This window comes from Syngnathoides biaculeatus, chromosome 19 (assembly GCF_019802595.1).
Source record: "Syngnathoides biaculeatus isolate LvHL_M chromosome 19, ASM1980259v1, whole genome shotgun sequence".
Lineage (NCBI taxonomy): Eukaryota > Metazoa > Chordata > Actinopteri > Syngnathiformes > Syngnathidae > Syngnathoides > Syngnathoides biaculeatus.
In genome coordinates, this window is record NC_084658.1 from 746 (window position 1) to 25,303 (window position 24,558).

At 42.5% G+C, this 24,558-nt stretch overlaps 1 pseudogene; it reads right to left on the minus strand.

Moving 5' to 3' along the window:
* Nucleotides 1-550: 550 nt before the first annotated feature.
* On the minus strand, nucleotides 551-23,707 carry LOC133493027 (glycogen debranching enzyme-like; annotated as a pseudogene).
* Nucleotides 23,708-24,558: the final 851 nt, after the last annotated feature.

Here is a 24,558-nt window from a genome sequence, read left to right on the forward strand (position 1 = left end):
TGAATGTATATGACTGTGTGTGTATATATATATAATTCATTTGCAGTGCGTTCACAGCGCTACATAGATTTTCTTGTGCGCTGAGAGTGTGCAATGAAAGCGCAATTGCGCAGTTGTGCACCTCAGAGGCAACAGTGGTAGGGGGCACTTTCAAATGAACAGCGCTGTAATAGCGGAAGCCACACTTGACCAAACAACAGCAACAATGGTGACTAAGAAATGGCAGCAGCAGTGAAAATTAAGTGAATTCTACTTTTAAATCTGATGTTTGTCCTCATTTTGGGTTACAACAGAAACCTTCACTCTAATAAGTCTAGAAATATTGTTTTCAGCATACAGTCAACCATTTCACTTTTTCAAACAAGAGCTGTCATCATGTGTTTACCTTTGCACTTAAAATACACAAGTTAAATCATTAGAAAAGGTAATCAGTCAATATGCTAGGAAATATTTTTTTTTAAATCTAATATCTAATACAAACTAATCTATTTTTCTAATAGGAAGATTTTTTTCTTAGCAAATTCACATGTAATAAGAATTTCTGTGTTACCTGGGAGTAGCAGGTATGCCTTTGTTTCTTGCACGCTCACTCTCTCCCATTTTATCCATCCAAGTGCCACAGTTAAAACGGTTTCCTCCATGGACAAAGCCTGTTGCAGGATCCACATAAATCGCCACATTGAAACCTAGAAGGAAAAAGAACACACTGACATGGTTCCGCTGTTGTTTCAGTGTAGTGTTTACTATAAATTTGCATTTGTTTTTAGATATTCGTTTTTTTAACAGCCTATGCATGTCAACTGCACACGGGAAGAATTCCTAAACATTAGGTAGCCTACTGTCATCAACCTTTTTAATCGATATCTGTACTTAATCAAATTCCATCCACTTTTATAACAACTGTGTTTTGTGGACATGCCCTGAAAACTGAGTCTGAACTCCCAAAGGTCCCACCAATCTAGACTAAGCAAAAGGCTGAGAAGACATCAAAGAGACCTCAACCTAATCATAATTCAAGGAACATGGACAGAAGGCACTACCCACTGGCGTTGAGAGAAACCGCAAACTCAGTGTGACCTGTGTCATCCATCCATCCATCCATCCATCCATCCATCCATCCATCCATCCATCCATTTTCCAAGCTGCTTATCATCACAAGTGAGTGTTGGAGCCTATCCCAGCTAAATTCAACTGTGTCAAAAGAAAAGATTGTAATATTCCATGAACACTGCAAAAATATTCTTAACAAATGTCTTGATCATTGTGTTAGTGTGTGAACTTTATAAGCTTTTTAAACTTGTTTTTGAATAACAGATTTTGAGAATTGTGGCTTAATTTTTACTTAAATCAGCGTCAAATGTGATTTTCAAAAGGCAGCGACTGATGTACCAGCGCCAAAGTTAAACAATTATTATTTGCGTGCCACCAACAATGTTTTTTATTTTTTTTATTTTATGATTTTAAACTTGGGCAGCACAGTGGATCAACTGATGAAGTGTTGGCCTCACAGTTCTGAGGACCCGGGTTCGATCCCGGCCCCACCTGTTTGAGCGCACTCCGGTTTCCTCTTACATCCCAGAATCATACAACATTTATTGGACACTCTATATTGCTCCTAGGTATGATTGTGAGTGTGGCTGTTTGTGCCTATGTGCCCTCCAATTGTCTGGCAACCAGTTCAGGGTGTACCCCGCCTCCTGCCCTTTGACAGCTGGGATAGGCTCCAGCACTCCCCGTGACCCTCATGAGGAGAAGCGGCAAAGAAAATGGATGGATGGATTTTAAACTTGACATGGTACATTTGTGCCACCATGGGTGTGGTCTCCCAGCTCCCAGTTGCCCATCCTCCCTTTGGAACCGCCATCGGCATATTTAAACTATGACTCTTTTCTCTTTTATTTCACGCTCTTTTGTTGTTTAGGCGTCTGTTGTTCTCTTTTTGGGTACTGGTGGCAACCTACCAGCCAGCCGGCTGCAGCCAAACCCGTCTCCCTTCCTTTGTTGTCCATGATGCAGTCAGCGGCAACACGTGCACGAGCACCTGCCACAAGCCAAGCCGTTTTTCAATCGCAAAAGCTGGCGACGCACCTCCATCTCCTTTCCAAGCTACGACCGTTCGGCGTAGCTGAAGTGTACAACTACTAGCATTCCCTGCTGGCCCCGTACGCACCTGACTGAGCGCCAGAGCTCAGTTCACCATGAGTTTAACTGACAGGAAAATTACACATGCACCTTAACGGGACAAGAACTTTTCCCATGTTTCTTTTATTATTTTTTTCTTTGCCATTATTTTTCCAGCTTCAACCAAAATTCGTTTCGTGCTCCTGAGGTCCGGAGGAAGACTACTCCATCTGCGGCCCGAAGTCACACAATGCAATGCTTGCTACAGGGGGCAACACCAGTGTGTAATAATTAATGTGAAATTACTATCTTTCCATGAAACCTCAACGTTGTTCCTCCCGCGCGGACTAACTGCCTTGAACGCTAATACACATTTATCCTAACCCAGGAGACAAACACACATCCTCTTTTCCATTTTCGTACCCCTGATTTTCTTTTTTTTCTTTAGTTTCTTTTCATTTTTTCTTGTAGTTCATAGTTATGTTTTGATTTATATTCTATTAAATTCCTTCTAAAATTTCAATGCTGTGCGTCTAGATTTATTCAGTACCACCTCTGGATATCGGGAACTGTGATATTTAATGTGTAGCAATCTTTACGATTATTGAGATTAATAAAAGGTTTGTCGTTCCTTTTTCCAAATGTTAAATGTTAATAATGAAAAAATGCAAGTCTATCCACAACTACAACAAAAGAAGAAGTGCAAAGTACATTCATCTGAGAAAGCACTTGCTAAGGCTACCTGACAAATATCCTAAATCCCAAGTCAACCATTAGCCAATTCACTAAACTTACTCCTGTAACAGTGAAAAACAGATGTGTTGGAAATTTTAAGTAGTTCATATATATCAAATATATCTATTAGTTCTAACTTCAACTTTTCACAGGTTTTGTTCTGTTGTGGCTTCCAGCTCTCCCGATCATGCTGTTCATAACGCTTGTCCCTAGATGCTTTATCATTATGTTGTTTTACTGGCTCCACGTGTGTAAAACCTGGTACAGCTGGACATCAATATTTTTTTTGTTTGTTTTTGTTTGGTCTCTCTCACTTTAATACAACGAAGGGCCTTTTAGTCAGGACTTCAGTAAGGGGTGACAACTGGTAAGACTTCTACAGTTTCCCCTCTTTGCCAAGACTTTTTACACAAATTCCTCAAAGACAAGATTGCTTCCTTACTTATGGTGTCAGAAAAATATTTTTGCCAAAACAATACACAATAGACAATATACTGGAGTATCTGCTTTGATCGGACAAAGAAAAGCTGTGGTGGATCAATCATCAAGTGGGCTTGCTGGGCCCTTGTTGGGCTCGCTTGGATGTATGACATCCAAGTCCTCCACCGTATGGAGGAAAAAGACATGGGTGACACATGTTATATGGGTGAAGGACACCCAATTGCGCCTTAATTGTGAAAATGAAGATTGTGTCGTCGTTACTCTTGGTTATTATGTTGATTACTGTGGCACTGTGAACTCCAGGTAGTTAGGGAACTGGAGTGGAACAAAATCACCCAGAATCACTCATTACTTAGGGGGGGTTTGACAGATCAAAACACAATCATGAGCCTCCAAATATAATCAGAATGTGTACTGTACCACCAGGGAGAATAACAGTGGATCACTACTACACTACTCTGAAAGAGGTATATTGCTATGTCCCCTGAGCAGCTTTGGGGTTATTTAATCACGTATTTGTATCTCCCTGAGTGCAAGATAAAGGAAAAAACCTGCAAAGCCTATGCAAAAACTTTGATAGAGTGGCCCAATGAAGCAAAACTGGAATTACAGGACTGCTTGGACTGCAGAAATTAAACCTTGAAACAAGATTTGTTTGAAAACAAAAATGCATTAGATGGATTTTAAACTTTTGAAAATATTAACCACAATTGACATCCTATAATGTTGTACAAGTTCTATAAAATGATGTGGTTCACTGCTAACTGCTATGTCCTGCACAAGCAAGTAAGAAGAAAAAAGAAATTAACCATGTTATGCAGATAGGCTGTAGAACCATTTTTCTGCATATGATTGTGGCAGTGTCGTGTCAGAAAACTATCACCAACTACAGGGGATCTTGCCTTCAAGTAGAATCCAAAACAACCACAATGGCAATCTGCATAAAATGAATACAATAACAGCCTACACCCATGCAACCACACTACATCACATCTCTGACTCCCCAAGAACCCTGCCATTAGGGGATCGAATCACTAAAGGCCCGAGTCATAGTCTGTCAAACTCGTGTTAGATGAACTGAATAGCATCTCAGGAAACCTGCTGGATGCCAAGCAAACAGCATGACAGAGTCAACATGCTTGACCGACACAAAGATCATCAGTTCAGGAACCGGCATCAATGATCAATTGTGCAGCGGTCAACACAATGATCGACAGTATGAGCAACACTGATCAACACTGCAGAAACCTCTTGTAAGATCAGCAGTGCATGAGACCTGTGAAGAGCTATCGCTCTGCCTCTCTCTTGCTGATGGAAGACACACACCTTCGTCTCTCATGTTCATGTCTATCTTGGGTCCAGCATCTCGCTCTCTGAAGGAAATTCCATCGAGGTGGCGTTGCAAAATCTCTTGAATCACATCATACAGAGGCTGCTCCTGTACACAAACACTGAATATCTCAATACATAATTAATTATGATATTGTTGTATGGTTGAAAGTTTTTAGATTTAGATGTTTTTGCTCGACAGTAATTTTGGGAGGTGGCAAATGATAATACATGGATGTACATACCACTTCTCCTGGTGTACAGGGCTCACTATCATCAGTTGGGTACATGCGTGTGACAGGAAACTGGAGGATACAACACCCTTGGGGAACATGGCTGACGTAATCCTAAAAAGTACAGGTATGGGACATTTTCAGATAATTTGATCAATAAGATGTTATGTGTGTATTTTTATTTTCCTTTCTTACTTTTATGTATTTATATATATATATATATTTATGCATATTTTTTTTACTATGATGCGATTCTTTTGTGATGTGGAATTCTGGAATGTTCCGAGAGGTGCCTATATAAGAAGAGTGAGAAAGACCGTCAACAGAACTTCTTACCAACACTCTTTCGACAAGTAGACAAGTACATGCCACACTGCATTCTCCCTTTCATTCTTGTAAATATTTGGACATTTGTTAACTTGGAATATTCACTGGAAAGAACATTTGCCTGGTTGTTCAACTCTGGTGACTATTCATAGCTTGGCTCAACTATTCGGTCTTTGAACTTCTATTCTGTGTTGATTATTTCATTTTTGTGTTGTGTTGTTGTGTGTGTGATTAAATTGTCTTAAACACAATACAACTGCTTTGTCATATTTTGCTAGTTTGAGTTTGGGGATTTTAGTTTAAATTCACACGCAACAGAGTAAACGTAATCAAAAAAAAAAAAAAAATCAAATTTGGATTTATTTTTAATGCTGCCAACCCCAGTTTTACAATACAGTGGTACCGCTACTTACGAAATTAATCTGCTCTAAAAGTCAATGAGTAACGTCAAGTTTTTATGAGTAGAAACATATTTTACATGTGAATAGCCTAATCGGTTCTACCACCCCAACCCAGGCAGGCACGGGGAGAACATGCAAACTCCACACAGGCGGGTGTGGGACCTCAGAACTGTAAGGCCAACGCTTTACCAACTGATTCACCGTGCCGCCCCATGGAAAATGTATTTTAGTAAATTGAAGAAGAATCCCATAAATCCAAAAATGTAATGAGCATATTCAGTTTTTAAACATGTTGCAAATCCATCCATTATTTGAGTCGCTTATCCTCACAAGGGTCACGGGAGTCTACCCAGCTATCTTCGGGCAGGAGAAAGGGTACACCCTGAACTGGTTGCCACACAATCGCAGGGCACATAACAACAAACAACCAGTCACAGTCACAATCACGTTTACAGGCCAATTAATGCATGTTTTTGGGATGTGGAAGAAAACTGGAGTGAAAAAAACTACGCAGGCACAGGAAAACATGTAAACTCCGCACAGGCAGGATTCGAACCCTGCCAGAACTCTGAGGCAGACACTCTAACCAGTTGTTCACCATCCCACCATGTTGGAACTCCAAAACGTAATTTTGCTATGTCTTTACCATTACGGATCAACTTATATGAAAATGGCGCACATGATGTTAGGCAAAAGCAAGGGAGATGAACAGCTGCTCTTGTTTTTATCAAATTACGCATATTCTTAACATTGAAGCAACCAAGAACATCGGGAAGGAGCACAATGATGATTACAGGTCCCCACTGAGCGCCATGTTTTTCCATGTAAGTCTATCTCCTGCATCTTCCTCTCAAACACCAACAGCCCTCATGTCTTCCCTCACAATATCCATCAACCTTCTCTTTGCTTTTCCTCTTGCCCTTTTAACCGGGAGCTCCATCCTCAGTGCCACCATCTCAAATCCGTACATCAAGGCTGGCCTCACCACGGTTTTATAAACTTTCACATTCATCTTAGCGGAGACTCTTCTGTCACATAACACGCCAGGCACCTTCCACCAGCTGTTCCACCCTCGCTATAGCTTCTCCCTGGAGCCTCACTCTTCCCAATCCACCCTTCTCATTCACAGACATTCTGTTTTACTTCACCTAATCTTCATTCCTCTCCTTTCCAGTGCATGCCGGAATGTTTCGAATTGTTCACAATGTCATCTGTGAACATCATGGTCCAACTGTATTCCAGTCTAACCACATCTGTCAGCATATCCAAAGCAGGAAGGGGCTCAAAGCTGATCCCTGATTCAGTCGCACCTCCATCTTAAATTAGTCAGTCACATCTATGGGACACCTCATCAATGTTCTGCTGCCCTCATACGTGTGCTGTACTATTCGAACATATTTCTGCACCACATCAGACTTAGGCTCATAGGCTATCTCTGGATAAATGGACACAATGTGGCTCCTTCTGACCTTCTTGTAGATTTCCACTCACATACTTAGGGCAAATAATTAATCTTTAGTACTCTTCATAGGCACGAAACCAGACTGTTGCTCACAGATACTTCTGTCCTGAGTCTAGCATCCCCTACACTTTCCCATAACTTCATTGTGTGGCTCATGTACTTTATTCCGCTGTAGTTTGTACAATTTTGAAAATCACCTTTGTTCATGGGAAAAAGCACACTTTTCTTCCATTCTTCGGGTATCATCTCACCTGCTACTATTCTGCTGAACAAGTTGGTCAAGAACTCCACAGCCACCTTTCCAAATTGCTTCCATACCTCGAGAGGTATGTCATCAGGACCAACGGCCTTTCCATTTTCCATCCTCTATAGTGCCTTTCTCACTTCACCTTTACTAATCATTGCCACTTCCTGGTCCATCAAAGTGTACTCTTCCCTCTCTCTCATTTCTCTTTTTCATCAACTTCTCAAAGTATTCTTTCCATCTTTTTAGCACACGACTGGCACCAGTCAACACTTTTTCATCTCTATCACTACCATCCTATGCTGTCGAGCTAAACTCTCCCCTACCAATACTTTAGACTCGGTAACCAGCTTCAGATTACATCGTCTGCACAAAATGTAATCCACCTCCGTGCTTCTACTTCCACTCTTGTCTTGCCTATGTTCCTCCCTCTTCTGGAAAAAGTGTTCACTCCTGCCATTTCTGTTCTTTTTGTAAAGTCCTCCACCATCTGTCCCTAAAGTTCCCTTTCTGGATGTCTATTAATTTCTCATCATGTTTCCTTCACCAACATGTCTGCACCAATCAGAATCAGAATCAGCTTTATTGGCCAAGTATGTAAAAACACACATGGCATTTTTCTCTGGCAATCGTTGCTGCCCTGGTATGACATTCAGAACAAACAACAACAAAGCAACAAGAACAAAGAACAAGAGACAAAACTCTCTCTGTGTCTTATCTAGTTCCTTCCAGAATTTCTCTTTCACCTCAAGGTCACATCCTTCCAGTAGGGTATAGCCGCAAATCACATGATTTCAAGTTTCAGCCTAATCACAAAATCTCTTGATACTCGAAGTACTCTTTTGACCTCCAAGACATTCTTACCACACTCTTCCTGTAAAATAACCCCTACTCTATTTCTCTTCCCATCTACTCCATGATAAAATAATTTAAACCCTGCCCCTAAACCTTCAATTCCTCCGCAGGGTGTCTGGGCTCTCCCTTATAGATAGCATGAGAAGCTCGGTCATCCGGGAGGGGCTCAGTGTAAAGCCGCTGCTCTCTGAATTGATAAGAGGCAGAGGAGGTTGGAGGGACATCTGATCTGGATGCCTTTCGGACAACTCATGGGTGAGGTGTCCCACCGGAAAAAGACCCTGACAAGACACAAAGACACTGGACAACGCTGGAGAGATTATGTCTCTCGGCTGGCCTGGGAATGCCTCGGGATCCTCTGGAAGAGCTAGATGACGTGGCTGGGGAAAGGGAAGTCTGGGTATCCCACGACCTGACCCGGAAAAGTGGTAGAAGATTGGATGGATGGATGTCTTTCTAAAGCACTTTTCCTCACCTTGTTGTTGAATTGTGCTATACCAACAAACTTGCCTTGCCTACTGTATTAAAATCATGAAGAAATTTATGGGTCTCTTTAAAGTTTTGATTTTTAACTAGTGTAATGTACACTAAGACCTTTTGTCTGTCCAAAAAAGTGGAATTGTATTTGTGAACTTCAATCCCTTAAACCCACCTGTAGTATGCCTTTATAAGTACATTTCAGTTTTCTCCTACCTGGAGGCACTGCAGCCACCACCATACAGCATCACGGCAATTGTATCTGGCGAAACGACCCTCTCCCAACAGGTTTGGGATCAAACCATGACGTAATGTCCCTGCGAATGCCAAGATGATGTTTCTAAGGACACAGCAGAAGGACACATTGATTTTTCAATTACTTTATATGTTCAGAAAACAATATCATGTGATGCAGGAATCACACATGCACGCACACACAAATGCATACCGGGCTTCAGTGTGTCTCCCAGTCAACAGCATCAGTCCTCTGAGAGCAATAAAAGTATCTCTGCCCCAGCAACGAAAAATTCCAGTACAGAAATGGGGAAGACCTAAAACAGATTTGAATCAGTGCTAGTAGGAACAAAATGTAATTTTTTTAATAATACTAGATTTTGTTTGGGAAAATTTTCATGCGTTAATAGTTTGGTGACCTGCAGCCACTGTTACGCAGCACTGCTCCTTCTGTCCAGTTATTGAGCTGACGCAATATGGAACATTCGCAATTTTGACTGAAAGAGAAGGAAGACCAGGGTAGCGTCCGACACCACACATCTGAAGAGAACCCAAAGCCAAGTGTCGTACAAAGCTAGAGCCACTCTGAATGAAACTGAAAAATAAAACATAAAATATACTTAGACTTGAGGTTATTTTTTGATTTAATAATCATATAAAATAGACTTCAAAGTTGCATGATTACAAAACAACTACCTTGACATGAGTTTGTAAGTTGCATCCAGAGCTGTGGTGAAAGTGGATACAAGGATTGCATCAAAGTAACAGGGGATAAGATAACGTGGGATGTGCTTCAGATAAGTAAACATTGCCTCCAGCCATTGTCCAACCTGAAGACAAATCATAGTCATGATGATTTTTCAATTACACAAGTCAGATTTTACTGAGAGGATTTTATCAATCCATCCATCCATCCAGCCATCCATCCCTTTTCTTAGCCGCTTATCCTCACAAGGGTCATGGGAGTGCTGGAGCCTATCCCAGCTGTCAACGGGCAGGACGCAAGGTACACCATGAACTAGTTGCAACCCAGTCACAGGGCACATCAAGACATACAGCTGCACTCACAATCACACCTAGGGGTAATTTAGAGTGTCCAATTAATGTTGCATGTTTTGGGGATGTGGGAGGAAACCGGAGTGCCGGAGAAAACCCACACAGGCACGGGGAGAACATGCAAACTCCACACAGGGAGGGCTGGGACTGAACCCAGATCATCAGAACTGTGAGGCCAATGTTTTCCAGGTCCTCAACCGTGCCACAGAGGATTTTAATGGGAGTAATTCTTTTTCTTTGTCTCTCATGTTCATGCATATATGAAGCCCTTTTAAGGCTGTTAAGGCTTTACCTGTGCCAGAGGTCCTTCTCTATGTATCAGTCTATTGGCGATATAGTCCATTAACCAGTCTCCTTGTCTGAGGTTAGAACAGACCGGATGCCCAAGGTCATTGTTGGCACGAATATCAGCCAAAACTGACATTACACCTGCATTGACAAAACCACATTATTTATGAACTGATAACAATAGGGTTTCCCCATTGTGGGATTAATTAAGACTAATATTCTATGTCGCATGTACAGAGCTTGTGCACGTGATATCAACATTTCACAACGCCATATTGCTGGTCAAAAAGAGCTGCTCGACAGTGTGGGGGACATTGAACTGAAGCAGAATATTCACAATGCCCGAGACTTGTTGTGCTGTTCATTGTTACAACAGACGAGAGAGATATTCAAAGAAATCATTCTATGAAATACCAGCTGAAAAGACAAGAAAAGATGATGGATTTCGGCAATCAAACGTGATGGATGGTGCCCAACCAAATACACACGACTTCACTTCAGGTAGGAATTATTTTTCTCAATCTCAGATTCCCAAGAAGTATTCATCATGCCAATTTGGCTCATTTGAGAAAAATGCGTTTAAAAAAAAAAAAAAAAAAAAAAAAAAATAAGCGAGTCGTCTACAACGTACACGAAGCGTGTTGCGGCCACACGTTAATCTTTGGTAAACCTCTTTCCTTTTTTCTAATATGCATTGTTCTCAAATAAGTCCAATGCGTATTTAAAAAAAGAAAAAACATTGGTCAAACAGAGGTTTACCGAAGTTCAACGCGTGGCCGCAATGTGCGTTCATGTATGGGGGCTGAAGCCTATCGCAGCACTTTATTTTCATTTTTTAAATACGCATTGGACTCATTGAGAACAATGCATATTTAAAAAGATATCAGGGAGAAGTTTACCAAAGTTTAACGTGTGACCACAACACGCTTTGTGTATTGAGGAACCAACTCGTTGTCTTTTTTTTTCCCCCAATTAAAGTTAATGATTGCAAGTTTGTGTAAAATCAGGGGTCATTTATTTAAATATTTGTATTTGTATTGAAAAAAATCTGAGTGGCTCCATCACTATGTGTAATTTATCCTTGATTAAGAACCGATCCAACAACGAAGTATTTGTATGCATCCAGACTTTTCTACGCTTTCAACCTCTTCCATGTAAATCTCAACGACTTACTCACCAGATACATGTGTAGATCCAGTTGTCCAAGACTACCGGAAGCGGGGTCATGGTCTAATTTCTTATCGGCGACTTCGGCCTTAAATATGGGTCCTCTATGCCAAGTGTTTCTCATTTTTCTACGTATCTTCATTTATTATCACCTTCTAAATGTTTCATGTTATCGGACAAAACTCTGGGCGTCGTGCTATAAGACGTATTTTCGCGTCGTCTCCAATCGACTTAGCATTGAAGAAGAGGAAAGAAGATGATGGTGGAAACACCTGTGTTACTTAAATTACAGTGTTCAAAATCATACTAATTTGTCACTTAAGACTTTGTCAGATCTCTTTTTATGCGTGTAAAATTTAGGGAAAATAAGAAACCTTTTATTTCTTTATTTCAACCTGTGCATTGTCCCAGCTTGCTTGGCCGAATGTCACACTGGTCCAGTAGATGCTTTTGTGGTTGATCGTCTGTTGAGGTGGCTCTAGGGACATGGAATCTCATCTCATATCTCTCTCTCTCTCTCTCTCTCTCTCTCGAAGAGCCCAGCGTGTAAGGTCAACACGTTCTGACTAGATAGTCAGTGTGTCAATCTTTCACACGCAGCAGTGTTATGCTAGCGAAGAACTTCAAATTCATTTATACGAGACATGTATTGAAAATCAAATGTAGGGCATACCTTCGTGCAAACATATGTGTTCCGGTTGATATTAGATGGATTTAGTTGATGATGCGGTCTTCCACAAAGTTTGATCCATCGAAGGCATTTTTCGTACTGGGTCTTCGGTTTTGGAAAGGGTACGAATTGAATTCCACCAACTAGCCTTTCAGGATACCCGTCGTCACTATTACAAAGTCCGTGACTACACCTCTTAACCATATTTTTTGTTAAATAACCCAAATGTGCGATAAAACGCTAACTAAACCTATACTGGACCATGCAATGTTGTCTGAAAAAATGGCGGGAGCAAAAACGGGCTTTGGTTTATGCAGATCTCTGGCCTCTGATTGGTCAGTGACGTGGATTGCGCAATATCCACGGAGGGGTCAATTACAATGAGACATGGAAGGCTGTGATTGGAAAGAATGGTCCCCCAATCAGAACCCGAGCGGTGTTCGCTTACCTGACGTCTGTGCTTATCATGGGTTCTCCATAATGAACACCCTATTGAAGCATGAGGGTGCCCACATTGCACTTGGCACCAGGACACCCTAGGTCGCAGTTTGATGATCGACTGTGGTCGTGTCATCGGACTTGCAGCCACATGTCTTGGAGACTTGGGTAAAAAGAGGGACAGAGCTGTCAAATGGTCACCACCTGGTGGTGAGTTGGCTACAATGGTGGTGGGGTTCCGGTCGGACGTGGCAAGGCCAAATGTATTGTGAGGGTCTGCTGGGAACAGCTGGCAGAATCCCGTAAGAAGGAGTTTTAATTCATCTCCAACAAAATTTTGCTCACTTTCCAGGGGTGGCAAGGAGCACTGAGTTCGAATAGACTATGTTCCGCGCTTCTATTACTGAGAAAGCCACCCAGAGCTGTGGCCGTAGAGTGAGTGGTGCCTGTCGTGGTGTCAATTCTCAAAGATGTTGGAGAACAGTGAGGCAAGCTGAAGAAGGAACCCTATCTCCCAAGGCAGCTTATGGGTACCAGTTGGAAAAGTGCAATGTAGCTATGGTGTAGCTGATGCAAACACACGGTCATGAGAGGAATTCAATGAGGCCATGAAGAAAGATTTCAAGACTGCTTCAAAGAAATTCTGGTCCACCATCCGGCATCTCTGGATGAGGAAGCAGTGCACTGTCAACATTGTGTATAGTGTGGATGGAGCGCTGCTGACCCCGACTCAGGAGGTTGTGTGTGAGCCGGTGGGGAAAATACTTTGAAAACCTGCTCAATTCCACTGAGATAACTTCCAATGAAAAAGCTGAATCTGGGCTCTCTGAGGCGGGCTCCTATCTCTGGGGTTGGGGTCACCAAGGTGGTTAAAAAGCTCCTTGGTGGCAAGGCCATGGGTAGATTGTTTTGCCCAGAGTTGCTCAAGGCTCTGGATGTTGTGGGGCTGTGCTGGTTAACACACCTCTGCAACGTTGCGTGGACATCGGGGACCGTGCCTCTGGATTGGCAGACTGGGGTGGTAGTCCTGCTTTTTTAAGAAGGGGGACCGGAGGGTGTGTTCAAACAGCAGGGGCTCACATAGCCCTGCCGCCCTGGTAAGGAAGTACGGAAGTTGACTGCAAAATACGTCATTTATAGTTTCTTCTTCAACCACACACAGTCCACAGATTTTTCATGGTGCGAGAGTATAAAAAAAAATAATAATAATCAATATACGGCAACATTCTGACGTGCTCTGAACAAACGGATGATTCTATTCTGGCTGATTTTTTTTGGGGTGAACAACATACTAAATTTCATGATTTTGGCGTCAGTAGCACTTTATCTTGGTCCCTTGAGCTGGATCCCAGGACACCTGAGGTTTCCAGGGGGTGTATTGAATACCAAAAAGACTATAGCCACGGCAGATTCCTTCTGAGTCTAAAGACCCTTTCTGGGCCTGGTTTCCAGCCCGCTGGATGATGTAGGAAGACTTAAAGATGACATAATTGTTGAAATGGAAGGAAGAAGCTGAGAAGGCACTCTGCGATATAAAACAAGCTTTAATGTTAAGCACAGCCATGCCAAATTATGATCACACCTTTTATAAAATGGTCGATTGTAATGGTCATTTTTTGACCTCAGTTTTGACGAAAAGACATGGAAATAAAATGAAATTGATGGCTAATTTTTCATCCAAATTAGACAGAATAGCGTGTGAACTTCCTCACTGTGGGAGACCAGTCTTAGCGGCATCAATGGCTGTGGAGGTGAGTGCACCAATTGTTTTGCTCCACCCTCTGGTGGCGCATGTTCCTCCACAGTCTAGGCATTGCTCTTGCTTCTTCTTAACAGACAAACATAACATTTCTATCGCTAGACAGAGACCTCGCATGCCCGGCGACGCTGTTGTCACAACCACGTCACAATAGAAAGATGAACAACTCTCAACCCAGCACCATTGCTACCACTTCTGGAGGACGGAAGAAAACGCGACTGCCAAGAATTGGCAGAGAAAATGGCAAAAAGCAAAAGCTTTGATTAGATTTGATTTGATTTCATCCACAGGAAAAAAGTAACACGTAAAATTGTTAGTTGAATTACTAAGTGCAATACAACTGCCAAAAACAGTTGCTGTATGCAAATGCTTTCCAAATACATCAAACAAAGATGATTTCATTGGAAAATGCTTTCACGGATAAAACAGCAAAGAAAACTGCATCGAGAAACTCAAATAATGATAAATGACACAGCTACAAATCTAGAAAAAGACACGCTAAAAGAAATGCAACAGAGTCCGATAGCGGAACAGGTAGCATGTAAGAAAAATGGGCCATACTAAAAAATGACATCTATGCATGACCAAACAATAACCCTATCCTACGCCAAAAAAAAAAAAAAATATATATATATATATATATATATATATATATATATATATATAGGCTGCTATATTGAGCCATGGGCTAACGCATATCTCAACAGAAGGGATGGTAGGACAGGTAAATCAACATATACAAAAAAAATTTGTAGCGCATGCTTGACTTGCACTAGACAGAACCCAAGTCAAAATGAAGGGAAAAAGTATTGCTTGGTCATAATAGATGCATTCTCAACTTTTTCCAACAAAACATCCCAACATATTGAGGTTAACATGACACCACTTTGGTGGAACCAGAACAGTGGGTCTTGGTGAGAAGCATTAAGAAGAAGCACTGGTATTCACCCAATGCAGCCCTATGGGGGCACAAACCAGTGCAATCTGTAGGCCGGTCCCAAGCCCGGATAAATGCAGAGGGTTGTGTCAGGAAGGGCATCCGGCGTAAAAACTGTGCCAAACAAATATGAGCGTTCATCTAAAGAATCCCATACCGGATCGGTCGTGGCCCGGGTTAACAACGCCCGCCCCCGGCACTGCTAACCTGCAGGGCGTCGGTGGGAATTCAGCTACTGTGGGTCGAAGACAAAGAAGAGGAGGAAACCGGATCCAGCGTCAGAAGAAAAAGAGGAATGCACAGAGCCTACAACTGAGTGTAGGGACTTTGAATGTTGGGACTATGACAGGAAAAGCTCAGGAGTTGGTTGACATGATGATTAGGAGAAAGGTTGATTTTCTGTGCATCCAAGAGAGCAGGTGGAAAGGTAGTAAGGCTAGAAGTTTGGGAGCAGGGTTTAAATTATTCTACCACGGAGTAGATGGGAAGAGAAATGGAGTAGGGGTTATTTTAAAGGAAGAGCTGGCTAAGAATGTCTTGGAGGTGAAAAGAGTATCAGATCGAGTGATGAGACTAAAATTTGAAATTGAGGGTGTTATGTATAATGTGGTTAGCGGCTAAGCACCACAGGTAGGATGTGACCTAGAGTAGAAAGAGAAATTCTGGAAGGAACTAGATGAAGTAGTTCTGAGCATCCCAGACAGCGAGAGAGTTGTGATTGGTGCAGATTGTAATGGACATATTGGTAAAGGAAACAGGGGCGATGAAGAAGTGATGGGTAAGTACAGCATCCAGGAAAGGAACTTCGAGGGACAGATGGTGGTGGACTTTGCAAAAAGGATGGAGATGGCTGTAGTGAACACTTATTTTCAGAAGAGGGAGGAACATATAGTGACCTACAAGAGCGGAGGTAGAAGCACGCAGGTGGATTATATTTTGTGCAGATGATGTAATCTGAAAGAGGTTACTGAATGTAAAGTAGTGGTAGGGGAGAGTGTAGGTCGACAGCATAGGATGGTAGCGTGTAGGATGACTCTGGTGGTGGGTAGGAAGATTAAGAAGACAAAGGTAGAGCAGAGAACCATGTGGTGGAAGCTGAGAAAAGGAAGAATGTTGTGCGGCCTTTCGGAAAGAGGTAAGACAGGTTCTCAATGGAAAGCAGAAGCTCCCGGAAGACTGGACAACGACAGTCAAGGTAATCAGAGAGACAGGCAGGAGAGTACTTTGTGTGTCGTTTGGTAGGAAAGGGGAGAAGGAGACTTGGTGGTGGAACCCCAAAATACAAGGAGTCATACAAGGAAAGAGATGAGCGAAGAAGAAGTGGGATACTGAGAGGACTGAGGAGAGGCGAAAGGAGTACATCGAGATGCGACGTAGGGCAGAGGTAGAGGTGGCAAAGGCTAAACAAGAGGCATATGAAGACATGTACACCAGGTTGGACACGAAAGAAGGAGAAAAGGATCTCTACAGGTTGGCCAGACAGAGGGATAGAGATGGGAAGGATGTGCAGCAGGTAAGGGTGATTAAGGATAGAGATGGAAATGTGTTGACTGGTGCCGGTAGTGTGCTAAATAGATGGAAAGAATACTTTGAGAAGTTGATGAATGAAGAAAATGAGAGAGAAGGAAGAGTTGAAGAGGCAAGTGTGAAGGACGAGGAAGTGGCAATGATTACCAAGGGGGAAGTCAGAAAGGCACTACAAAGGATGAAAAATGGAAAAGCAGTTGGTCCTGATGACATACCGGTAGAGGTATGGAAGCAATTTGGAGAGATGGCTGTGGAGTTTTTGACCAACTTATTCAACAGAATACTCGCGGGCGAAAAGATGCCCGAAGAATGGAGGAAAAGTGTTCTAGTTCCCATTTTTAAGAACAAAGGGGATGTTCAGAGCTGTGGGAACTATAGAGGAATAAAGTTGATGAGCCACACAATGAAGTTATGGGAAAGAGTAGTGGAGGCTAGACTCAGGACAGAAGTAAGTATCTGCGAGCAACAGTATGGTTTCATGCCTAGAAAGAGTACCACAGATGCATTATTTGCCTTGAGGATGCTCGTGGAAAAGTACAGAGAAGGTCAGAAGGAGCTACATTGTGTCTTTGTGGATCTAGAGAAAGCCTATGACAGAGTACCAAGAGAGGAACTGTGGTACTGCATGCGTAAGTCTGGTGTGGCAGAGAAGTATGTTAAAATAGTACAGGACATGTATGATGGCAGCAGAACAATGGTGAGGTGTGCCTTAGGTGTGACAGAGGAATTTAAGGTGGAGGTGGGACTGCATCAGGGATCAGCTCTGAGCCCCTTCCTGTTTGCAGTGGTAATGGATAGGCTGACAGATAAGGTTAGACTGGAATCCCCTTGGACCATGATGTTCGCAGATGATATTGTCATATGCAGTGAAAGCAGGGAGCATCCAGAGGAACAATTGGAAAGATGGAGACATGCACTGGAAAGGAGAGGAATGAAGATTAGCCGAAGTAAAACAGAATATATGTGCGTGAATGAGAAAAGTAGAGGGGGAAGAGTGAGGCTACAGGGAGAAGAGATAGCGAGGGTGGACGACTTCAAATACTTGGGGTCAACAATACAGAGCAATGGAGAGTGTGGTCAGGAAGTGAAGAAACGGGTCCAAGCAGGTTGGAACAGCTGGCGAAAGGTGTCTGGTGTGTTATGTGACAGAAGAGTGTCTGCTAGGATGAAGGGCAAAGTTTACAAAACAGTGGTGAGGCCGGCCATGATGTACGGATTAGAGACAGTGGCACTGAAGAAACAACAGGAATCTGAACTGGAGGTGGCAGAAATGAAGATGTTGAGGTTCTCGCTCGGAGTGACCAGGTTGGATAGGATTAGAAATGAGCTCATTAGAGGGACAGCCAAACTGGATGTTTTGGAGACAAGATTCGAGAGAGCAGACTTCGATGGTTTGGACATGTTCAGAGGCGAGAGAGTGAGTATATTGGTAGAAGGATGCTGAGGATGGAGCTCCCAGGCAAAAGAGCGAGAGGAAGACCAAAGAGAAGGTTTATGGATGTGGTGCGGGAAGACATGAGGGCAGTTGGGGTTAGAGAGGAAGATGCAGGAGATAGGCTAAGATGGCAAAAGATGACACGCTGTGGCGACCCCTAACGGGACAAGCCGAAAGGAAAAGAAGAAGAAGAAGAAGACTGGTATTCACCCAAGTGGGAAGGTCCATATCAAGTACCCCTAACAACCCCTACAGCTGTAAAAATAGCAGAAAGATCGACATGGGCATATTCACTCAAGTGGGAAGGTCCATATCAAGTACTCCTGACAACCCCTACAGCTGTAAAAATAGCAGAAAGATCGACGTGGTTACATTTGTCTTATTGTAAGGAGGTTCTTGATTGTGAAACCATTGTTAATAATAAAGACTATTTGTTTTGTTGGCTATTTGTAAGATAGTTGCTCTCACTCGCACTGCTAAGGGTGCTGTAAGTCCGGTTACAAAGGAGGCAGTGGTATTTAGAGTGATGTCATCTCAACCCAGTGAAGAAAACAACCTGCCCAACACATTTAAGGGAGTGAGTCCACTATCATAATGGCGACGAAATGGTAAAATTCTGCTATTATGTGTTGGATGGCGACGTTGACAACTATTCTACTTTTCCTGTTTGTGTGGTACCTATGAGGACAACCTGTACACATACACAGTACTAGAATTACAGCTATGAAACCACCTGGGTCAAAAACATTAGACTGTACTAAAAGAGAAATGACAGACGAAAACTATGGACATAGTATCCAGACTAGACATTGGATTGCTGTTTTTTTCTCCACATAATCAAACTGCCTTAATTATAATTCCTCACTCTGTACTTACTTATGTAGCAGAGGATAATGGGCAAAACTGGGGAGTAGAATACGAATGGTAAGCAACGTTTTTGATGTTGGATGGGGACATCTCATTAGCGAGACTAGTGATTATTGGTCCAGCTGGTCACTAGACCCAGCGCGATACCACAGAGAGAAGTTTAGCATGAATAAAACTAGCAGGAGTCTAATTTTGAAGTAGCAATCAAACCAACCAGTATGCCTTCCTATAAGGTAATGGGCCTAGACTAGCGGAAGGGGCCCTCAATTTGACGTAGCATTGTGTTATGGAAATCGAGCAAAACCTGGAATGCCACTTCGGACGTCTACTAAAGGTGGAAGTATCCTAATAGCTGAAGACGTCACTATGGACGATTGGTTTCAGGTAGCTCCAGGAGTTTCAGGACAAAATAATCAGTGGATTTTTATGGTGGAAGAACGAGTAAAAGCTTCATGAAAATATTACGTAGTTTGCATGAGTCCAAGACTGTTGTTGCAAGTCATTCCCGCATTATTACCTGATAACTGTACCACAGAATTAATGACCAAAACAGTTTCTCATGGTGAGTGCAAGCAATGGGATTCAGTATATCCATTGACTTCTTTTGAAAAACAAAAACCATCGTTTTCTAGAGATGTCGCCACCAACAATTTTACATGCATTTAATTATAAGGGAAAGGAAGTAAACTGGGAAACCAGTCATCTTAACATGTAAAACTATGTTTGAAGTTGATATTTTGTTCAAACTATTGTCGCGCAGTGACATCTGGTGGCGGTGTGGGGATAGACCTTTCGATAAATGACCTAGAAATGTGACTGTATACTCTGCTCTAAAACCTTGCTTCTACTGTTATCCATTCACCCAATGTCTGCTTATGAACTAACTTCTGCTGTACATGCCATTTTACCCAAGCAGTTGGCATTGGCAAAAAAGCAGCTGTCTGGCAAGAGGACAACAATCCAACATACACTGACGCCATTTGTGGTCCTCGTAGTGTTCCAAATGAGTATAATTTGTCTGACCAAGTCACAACTGTATTCGAGTCTTTACTCTGTTGGTGTTGTACAACCAACAAGAATGTGGAGAGAATAAAGTACATCCACTACAGTGTCCAAAATTGGGAAATGGTACTCGGTTTTGAGGCGGAACATGAACAACTCGCAGCCACTTATTTACCAAAAACCGAACAGCTGTGGACATGATCCTGGCTGAAAAAGTGGTGTCTGCGCTCTCTTTGGGGAACAACATTGCACCTTCATTCCGAACAATACAGCTGCTGATAGAAGTCTGACCAGGGCTCGAGAAGGCCTGCAAGATGAAGGAGCATTTAGTGTTGACACCTACATGTGAGACAATTGGATGTGTGTTTGACAGATATAAAGCGCTCATCTCATCTATTTTAATTTCTATTATCGGTTTTCGCAGCCATTTTGACCTTGTGTGGATTTTGCTGTAATTCTCTGTCTGTGGTCTCTCCGAAACAGAATATTTATCACAGCAATCTCACCCATGGAGAACAAAATGGCGCAGATGTATCCTTTGCTGGGGACGGATCGTTATGAGAGAGTATTCCATCTGACTTGCCTGATGTGTTTCCAGATCCTGGCTGTTATGACGACAATGCATAAACCAAATATTTTTCCTCTCAGTGTAATCATGTTCTTTATCATAAAGATGAATGGATAGTTGAAATTATAGCAAAGTGACTATTTTAGGTGATTAGAGAATTTGAGCAGATAATAGATAAACAGGAGAGAAATGTTGGATTAATTGTGCATAAAGTTCTCATATTTGCTCTCTTGTTTTGCTTTTAATGCTCTTTCTCATGCTTAATGTGCTTAATGTGGCCAGAACGGCCAAGAGATTGTAACTGTACACATCCTTTACGTTCTCCTTGCGAGCAAAAGTTCCTCTTGTCTTCCTTCCTTGAGAGAAAATCGTACTTTAAATGTCCTAGGTTGCGTGAACCCAGCACACTACTCATGTAATCTATGATATCGTACTTCAAACTGTCATTGGTTGAGTAAACCTGGCAGGTTCCTATATGACTGGTGTCACAGTTTGGTCCACATTGTAGGCAGTAAGTCAGACATATTTACGGTGAGTTTTAGACTGCACCATGGCTGTCCCTGTCACGGATTCTATTCATAACATTAATGGACAGAATCGCAACGGACAGCCAAGGTGTAGAAGGGGTCCGGTTCGGTGACCTCAGAATTGCATCTCTGCTTTTTTTAGGTGATGTGGTTCTGTTGACTTCATCAAGCAGCGTCCTCAAACTCTCACAAGAGTATTTCACAGCAGAGCGTGACGCGGATGGGATGAGAAAAATCACCTCCAAATCTGATACCATGGTCCTCTGTCAGAAAAGGGTAGTGGCACTCTCAAGGTCGGAGATGAAATCCTCCCCCAAGTGGAGGAGTTCAGGTATCTTCCGGTCTTGTTCACAAGTGAGGAAATAATGGAGCCGCAGTTCGACAGGCGGCTTGGTCCAGGATCTGCAGTGATGTAGACTTTGTATCGGTCTGCTGTGGTAAAGAGGGAGTAAAATCGAAAAGAGAAGCTCTCAATTTTCCAGTCGATCGACTTTCCAACCCTCACTTATGGTCCCGAGCTGTTAGCGTATAGCAAAATCTCTGACTAATTGACAATCATGATAACTCCAATGAAAAATAAATTATCTATCTGAAAATATCTGTTCATAAGGTGAATCAGAAGATGTCGTATCAAGAATGTGGAAGGATTTACTGCACTCCAATATCACTTACCTTGCAGGCCTGCATATTTGAAGGTTCCCCATCCTGGAATATTATAACAGCCTCCACCATCCTCTTGTTCTTCTGAATTGCAGCGAAATAGCAGGACATTGATGTCTGCTAGTGTTAGCTTTGACATCAGCCTATGTGAGAGTTTCACTCAAGATGACAAATACAAAACAACACAGCGATGGATTTTTTTGATAAATGAATAAAATCTCTTCAGCATTCACGCCATCATAATAATAATCCATCCTTCCATCTATTGTCCGAGCAACTTATCCTTATGAGTGTTGTGGCTGTGCCTACCCTAGCACGTTCTACACACTGAAGTGGTTGCCAACGGAATGAAAAACTATTCGCACTCACATTAACCTACAACAGTGCTTCTCAAATAGTGGGGAGCGCCCCGCGTAATGTGTGAAGGGGGGGGGGGGGGACATGTATGACTCCAGGGAACATGCTTTTTTTTTCAGACTAGACTAAAGTGTAATTGCACAGCCACTACAATAGTTGGCAGTGGCGCTCTCATTGTCAGAGTGTCCACAGGGAGTATTAGTGTCTATAGTGTCACGTTTTTTTATTGCAACAAGCAGGCGACCTGAAGTACATTTAAACAAACCCATAAGAAACAACATGATTTTTTTCAACAGGGATTAAAAGAAAGGCAGAGAGAGACAAAGACAATGAGACAAAAGAAAGTCACCCGAAAACTAAGACGAGGAAATATGACGAAGTGTATGTAGCATTTGGCTTCACTGTGACTACAGTAGGAGACGAGGAAAGGAAAAAAAACTGTTGGCAGCGGACAGCATGATGCTAAAAAAATTAATGCGCCACTTAAAAGACATTACAACCCAATCATCCTGATAAGCCACTTGATTATTTTCAGCAAAAACATGCCGAATATTAGGTGTGACATATATTCTATCATTGGAAAGGGATTTGAAAACCCTTTAAATATTACTTAAATGATCTCAATAGTTCAAATAACATAAAAGTTATGAACATTTAAAGATTGGGAATATAAACTAATTGTGGTATTGATAAAACGAAAAGAACAAAAAGTTGGGACCTTCCTGGTTAATTAGGATGTTCAAAATTTCATTATTGTTATTGTTATTGTTTCTCAGTGGATTTTCATGAAATTTCAGTGAGGACAGCCTGACTAAAGCATTATCATTTGTACTTATTTATATTTTTATATATATGTTTTTGATCATTTTAAGGAGAACAAACAAGGAAATAAACATGTATAAAATTAGACTTACTGTGCCAATGGCATCTTAAGAGCGTCTGCTGGGTTTTCATCTGCAAGACTTCCTTTTTTGTATTGGGCTGAATTGGGACAGAAAATAGCGAAGTGCCCCCAACCAACTTCTGGGCTTTAGGGTCCAAACTAACCCTACAGGAACAAGAAACGGTTTAACATCTTGTGATAAACAGTTGTGCTCAAAATAATACTGGTGTCTAAAAGCATGTCTAAAGTTCAAAACCCTTATCCTGTAATCCATCCATTTTCTTAGCCACTTATCCTCACAAGGGTCACAGGAGTGTTTGGAGCCTATCCCAGCTGTCAGCAGGCTGGAGGCAGGGAACACCCAGAACTGGTTGCCAGCCAATCGTAGAGCACATGGAGACAAACAAGACTAGCACTCATAATCACACCTAGGGGGAATTTAGAGTGTCCAATTAATGTTGCATGTTTTTTGGGATGTGAGAGGAAACTGGAGGGGCCCAAGAAAACCCATGTGGGCATGGGGAGAATGTGCAAACTCTACACAGGCGGGGCTGGGATTGAACTGGGGTCCTCAGAACTGTAAGGCCATTGCTTTACAGCTGTTCCACCGTGCTGCCAGGAACACTATATATGAATGGAAAAAATATATATACACACGTATATCCAGACTTGATTCGCATGTGCACTTCTGCCTCCTCCTTCGCCATTCGCGGTGCATGCACTGTGGGCGTTGGAGTCGTTGTCGACAGCCAGACCAGACTGCAGTTCTGTCGCTACTCAATGAAAGTAGGCTTTTAACTCCGTAAAAATATTTCTGCCTGTGTCAAGCAGAAAGCTTCAACTTTATCTCAGAGAAGACTTAGTTGAATGAGAGTCCACATTACCAGCAATCAGTTGGACTTGTTTCCGGTGAGAGTTGGACTCCGCCAAGGCTGCCCTTTGTCACCGATTTTGTTCATATCTTTTATTGACAGAATCTATATGCGCAGCCGAAGCATGGAGTGTGTCCGGTTTGTTGGCCTCAGCATCACATCTCTCCACTTTGCAGATTATGTGGTTTTGTTTGCTTCATCAAGCCGTGATCTCCAATGCTTACTGGAGCAGTTCACAGCCAACTGTGAAGCGGGTGGGATGAGAATGAATTAATCCAAATCTGAGACCATGGTCCTCAGTTGGAAAAGAGTGGTGTGCCCTCTCCGGGTCAGGGATGCGCTCCTGCCCCAAATGGGGGAGTTCAGGTATCTTGGGGTCTTGCTCACGAGTGACGGAAGAATGGAGCGGAAGATCGACAGACGGATCGATCCAGCGTCTGCATGATGCGGACTTTGTATCAGTCCGTTGTGGTTAAAAGGGAGCTCAGTTGAAAGGTGAAGCTCTCAATTTACCAGTTGATGTACGTTCCGACCATCCCCTATGGGCACGAGCTGTGGGTCGTGACCGAAAGAACAAGATCCTGGATACAAGTGGCCGAAATGAGTTTCCTCCACAGGGTGTCCGGGCTCTCCCTTTGTGATAGGGTGAGAAACTCGGTGATTCGGGAAGAGCCAGATGAGGTGGG